Here is a 6,667-nt window from a genome sequence, read left to right on the forward strand (position 1 = left end):
CCTACCAGCCCGCCATGCTCCAGGCCTGCTGAGCTCCCCCTGGACATACACACACGACCCCTACCAGCCCGCCATGCTCCAGGCCTGCTGAGCTCCCCCTGGACATACACACACGACCCCTACCAGCCCGCCATGCTCCAGGCCTGCTGAGCTCCCCCTGGACATACACACACGACCCCTACCAGCCCGCCATGCTCCAGGCCTGCTGAGCTCCCCCTGGACATACACACACGACCCCTACCAGCCCGCCATGCTCCAGGCCTGCTGAGCTCCCCCTGGACATACACACACGACCCCTACCAGCCCGCCATGCTCCAGGCCTGCTGAGCTCCCCCTGGACATACACACACGACCCCTACCAGCCCGCCATGCTCCAGGCCTGCTGAGCTCCCCCTGGACATACACACACTGCCAGGAGCGACCAGCCCGCCATGCTCCAGGCCTGCTGAGCTCCCCCTGGACATACACACACGACCCCTACCAGCCCGCCATGCTCCAGGCCTGCTGAGCTCCCCCTGGACATACACACACTGCCAGGAGCGACAAAGTGAGGAGCGAAACATTGCCATGGTCGTAAAGTTCAAAGCCAGGGGTTTGAGGGATAGTCTTGTGTTTCAGTGTCACTTGACCTCATTGTCACCTTCTACCTGTCAGTCAATGTGTTGTGACTTTAACAAGGGCATTATTTATTAATTCTATTCACCTCACATTAATTTATTCTATATGAGTGAAGAAGTTGGGCTTTCAACATGGAGGTGAACGTGATGTGAAGATGAATAAGCTCAGTAGAGAGGCTAGAAGTACAATGTAATGGTTATTAATCGTGGTGATTCAGTGGATGGTCTGAGGGGAGAGAGTTTGAGGTGATTTGAAGGAATTTGAACGTGAATATTTGATGGTTGAGGAGAGGTATACTGATCTGGTATTATGGATAACATTATGAAAAGGAAAAGGGATTTGAAATGAATGTTTTGCTGAAAGAGGGACATAGTATGTTGATGAAAATGGCAAGAAAGTGACAAACCCTATTTATGTGTTTTTTTTTATATTTATGTTTTTATTTACCATTCTGTCAGACGTTCCAAAGAGACTTTTATTTTGCCACAGAGCAAGTAAGCTCTTTTGGGTTTGCTCTTTCTAACCTAAGCAGCACAAGAATCACCTAAACAATATGTGTATGAGGAAAGCTCAAAAGTGATCATGTCATTGTGTCACAGTATGGTTATTATCTAACTTACTAACTCATGAATGTGTTCCTTCTCCTGGCCTGGAGCCTAGGAGTTTTTGTAGTTTTACATGAAAGAATTTCTTCTTTTGTAGCAGCTGAAGCTCTGTCCCTCCACGCCTTTAATATGTTATTATTATCATTATTGATAATTATAATATCATTATGATGATCAATAATGATATTATCATTATCATTTTTATTTAAGCAAAGACACATTATTATTGGACACTGGTGTATAATGAGTCCGAGCTGGCCGAGGACTGTATGTTAAGCAAGCAAAGGAATTGTAATTGTAAAGGTTGGTTTTGTGATTCCAAGTTATATGGAGCTCTTTTGCTGGACAAAGAAAATACCTGGTTTTATATAAATTAAAGAGGAATTAATTGCTATGCATTATGAAATATGTTGCCTGTTTGTATTTGACTGGTGTGTGTCTCTCAGGGGTGACTAAAGTGCCAAGGATCACAATGTCCACAATCATCTTTTGATGTAGTGTTATCACTATGACTATGGGCTATTATATCTAACGAGTTTTCCCTTAATGTTTCAGCTGTTCACCAACCAACCACTCAAAGCCTTTGATGAATACGGATAGTGTTGAGCAAAGTCCATATTGATCAGTGATTGGACATTACTCAACTTGAGGAACTGTCATGCTAATTTCTAGAGTATATTTAACCCAACATAGACCAAGGGCCGAGGATATCACAGACCCTTAAAGCTAAAGATTTATTTTTTTTAAATGTACAATTACAATATGTTTATTGGTACATTAGATCATATACGTTCATAGACTTTTCTCAAATACACCATTATGATCGAGGACATTGTGGCAGCCATTGTGATGGACGGGTGTCACTATTGCTGGCCTTTGGACTTCCTATACAGTACACATTTACTTTCTGTGCCAATAATTCTATGGCACTCATATCAGATTGGGCTTAAAGCTGAACACTGTGGCTTCTACTAGTCTTCATCATTTGTATAGCGGTGGGCTTGTAGCTCAACTGGTTGAGCAAGCTTTTAACCATACTAAATTTCCGAGGGGCACAGAATACATACTGATAAATGCAATGCCCTACCTTCCTATACTCAAGATAGGAGCTTATGCCAAATGAGTACTTGTAAATGTCAAATGTCTGTGGTAACATTGCAGAGACAGCAGTTTAGGCAGAGCGAGATGGAGAGGGAGAGTCAGAAGGTTGTCAGTGTCAGGAGCAGATGCTTCTCTGTCCTGGCTCAGCCCTTCCTTCCTTCCTTCCTTCCTTTCTTCCTTCCACCAATCAGCACTTGGACTTGGCCTCCTCCTCCACTCCACGTCTATGAGCTGCTGGGCCTGTGAGGCTGGCTGCGACGGTGCAGGGGAACAATGGACTCCCGTCTGGGCACCTGTTTCTGGACCCTTGTGGATCCAGTGTGCAAACACCACACTGCTGTGTGGCATATACAGTGCAAAATGTGTGTGTGTGTATGTGTGTGTGAGTGTGTGTGTTTGTGCATGCGCATGCGTGCGTGTGCATGTGTGTGCGTGCATGCGTGCGTGGGTGCGTGTGTGCGAAGACGCGCAGCGCACAGCTTCCTGTGTCATAGCGGGAGGTTGTTTGTCTCTATGTCCTGTTCTTTGCGGAAGATGGGGACATCTGCTGAGGTCATCAGCGCTGCTTGTCAATCATACACCTTGACCCTCTGACCTCAAATCTTGCTGCTATTGTTGCTTTATGCAGTGTTAAAGCTGATGTCTCTTTCCCTGAGATCTCAAAGGACTGGGGAGGAATACCTCACAGTGCAGACCAACACAAAATAGTTTATTGGTCTGGTGCCATTCCAAAACAACTGGCACGCTGAATTCAACCAAATTGTGCATGCATGGGCCTACCAGAATAGGATTTCGCTTAAATGACCATTACTGTGAACCGAGAGAGACCATTTTCCGTTTCGTTAACAACTGAGGATAAAGGCCTAGTATGTATAGTTTCAAGTGCTCCTATATAAAAAAAAGTATTCTCAAAAAGGAACGAGTTTAGCAGTATGTGTGCTGTCCGTGTTAAGTCTGTTTCAGGTGCATAAATGTATTATATTTAGAAAACATGAAATCACCTTAAACAATGACATACATGTATATGTACAGGAGTAGGCTATATTTTACTTTTTTATTACTTGACAAATCTATATCATCGAAATTATTAATCCTAAAATAATTAATGAAACACTGGCTGCAATACATAGAGGAAGGGTAACCAAGATACCGACACCCAACGTCACATAACGACGATCAGAAGTACAGCATGTACAAACTTACTGGGTGACGTGCACAGAATAGTACTGTTATATGTACGTTGCCCTTTTAGGCTACTGCACACTAGGGGTTAGTTCAGTGAAAATTCTCACAAATCTTTGAGCAATTTTACGTGACTGTTCTGTTGGTTTAAGATACATTTTGGAGTTACCAGCTTTCTCCGGATTTGTAATACCCTGACAACATCAGGCGGTCTTTCTGAGATCACATTTTCTACATGTGATGACGTGACCCACATAGTCTGCCGGGCAATGTCTTCACTGACTGGGTAACTCACGAATAGGCGGAGCACACAATAATTGGGTATGTTCCTGTTATCTGATAATAATTCTACCGGTATTTTGCCGATTTTAAGGATCATACTGGGCATTGGTTGTGTGTATGTTTTACACATGGTGTCTCGCGTTGGGAGACCCTTAGTTCCGTAATCCACATATTGAGCATTTCCATTGATCGTTAATTGTCAGAAATAAAAACACACAGATGCGTTCTATCGAGCCGCTTATGCCATTGCGGGGTATTTTCTACTTTGTTTAAATAGCGCCATAATCAGCAACCTGGCTCATACAAAAGCACCGTAGCCAAGCTTTTCCAAAGAGAGCCGAGAAGAGGGCAGTGAAGGCGGTGATCAAGGCGCTGTGACGTCGTCAATCAAACTACTGGCCGGTGAACTCTTCTGCTACATCATAAACTTTACAGGTAAGGTAAAAGCTACGAACACCATGGCCGTATGCTTTGTTTGAGGACAGTTACCTTTGGTGAACCTGTAATGATCAATGTGGGAGGCAATTAAGATTATTTAGGCAACGTATTGCGCTAAAGGGATGCCATTCGTCTCCTATGCTTCCTCTGTCAGATCATGTTATTTTTGTGTTCAGTGATAAGCCGTCGCAGACCACTCCTGCTTTGCCAAAAGCTTCATATTGCCGGCGCTTCATACACAGGCAGCGTCAGTTACAAGGGGGGTTTTAAAGCTAGTCTGGCATTTAAAGAACCTAATGTTCCTTTCTGTCTCACTCCTGCTACACGTGGTAGCAAACTATTATAGCTGATTCCCTGAGAAAGGAAGGACCACATCATATAGGTAGGCTCCTCCAGTTTTTGCTATGGTTTATGCAGCACTCAAATAATGGGCAAACTGAAATTATTTGGTGTGCGTTTTTTTGTCTTGCAATGTGAGCTGGGTCTTAACCTCATCTAAATGTTTAATTCATACATCACTAATGATATTTCAGGTGTAATATTTACATTTTATATTCAAATTATATATTTAGCAATTTATATACAGATCTGTGTGTGTGTGTATATATATACACATACACACACACACACACACACACACACACACACACACACACACACATATGGCTCATGTGGGCATGTTGATGCATATTTCCAAAGCACAAGCCTCAAGACAATATTATTTACTCTTCATTAATCAATTACTATTAAAGTACAGAGCAAGTCCAATAGACAGGTGATTTGTGAAGGAACTGGAGGCGGTTTCGTCTCTAGTAGGAGAGTAGTTTGTGAACTGTAGCCTATATACTTCTAAACTTGCCACTGCTTTTTGGTTACATAGCAAATGTATGTGAATGTCCTCCATGATGTTGATTTAGCATCTGATGAAGTGATCCTTCAGCTTGTGTGCCTAAAGTAGTAATCAGTAATACTAACAGGGGATGCCAATCGCAAGTTAGTCCAATAATTCTGACTCCTTATTTTGTGATGCAGAAACTTGGGATGGATACCAGAGGTCAGTGATAGTTGCTGAGGGGTTAACAGTGCTCTGTTGCAGAGTGCATTATTTTCAGAGTCTTTACCAACGTTCCCTCTTCGGTGGGCAAATATATGTGCATGTGTGTGTTGATTGATTGATAGCATGAGACATTTAGCTGATTTGCTGGAAGACTGCTATAGACTTACAATACACTTGGATGCAAACATGCCTAGCAGCAAATGGCTTTGAAGCTTACCTCTTCAGGTTAAATTCTCAGGGAGACCTGTACATTTAACGTTAATAATAATGACTTAAGTAATCTTCTAGTCACAAGATTATTAGCGACAAATGGCAAATCAAATCAGAGTCAGATCCGTCAGAATACAGCCTCAGAGATCTAAGCCGTCTCTCCAAAACACAAACATGCATTTAACCTTCGGCTGTTTGAATGGTTACGATCATTGGGCCAGGCCTCTTGTATTCCCTACAAGTAGAACCTTCGCTAGTGATTATTTTGCATAGACATAAATATTGCAAGTCAACAGATGATTCCAATGCCTGTTTTGGGTGCAGATTCAAATGGCCGTCTGATGTGCCTCCAGGGCTGTCTTCTTATAAGGCATCTAGTCTGGGCTTGGCACCTGTCTTCATGATGGATCTTCTGGCAAAATTGGTTTCTAAAATGCAAATAGTTTTGAACAGATTGTGTCTCAAGTTTGCCGGTTGAGTATGTTTTATTTGTACTACATTACTATTCCTTGTAGTCAGCATGCGTTACATAAACCCATAGGTCTCTTTCGTCAAACTGGATCTAGGGACTTTTTCAAAGCGCTGCCATTAAGTCACCATTTATGTCATTTATGACTGAGAAAAGGTAAAATGCTAATATCTGCCCAATCTGGTTTGGCAGGGGCATGGCTAGGGTGACCAGATTCAAACTGACCAAATTTGAGACGAGTAGTAAGTTTGTGTGTGGGACATGTTACCAACACTGAGAGGTTACCTTAAACTTAAACCTAAACTTAACCTAAAGCACCTATTCTTTGTCCTCTAGTCGATTCCATAGCATACCAGTTATGCATGGACATCCACCATGCATTGACTGTTACAGGCCTGTCAAAGGCAACTGTGCTAAAGCAAAGCAGCAGGCATCATGCAGTTCAAGTCTTACTCCTGCCCAAATCCAACTACTCAATAAATAATAATAATAATAATAACAAACTTTATTTGTGTAGAACCTTTCATACAAAACAATGCAGCTCAAAGGGCTTAACAGTGACAACATGCACAAAAAATAACATGCCCATTGATCCACGTAAAAATAGACATCTAAAAAACATAAAATCAGGGATAAAGTGCATTTAAGATTGAGGATAAAAATAGAATACATTAAAAATGCATTACATAAGGTAGAGAATAAAAC

Source organism: Sprattus sprattus (assembly GCF_963457725.1).
Source record: "Sprattus sprattus genome assembly, chromosome: 5".
Classification (NCBI taxonomy): domain Eukaryota; kingdom Metazoa; phylum Chordata; class Actinopteri; order Clupeiformes; family Clupeidae; genus Sprattus; species Sprattus sprattus.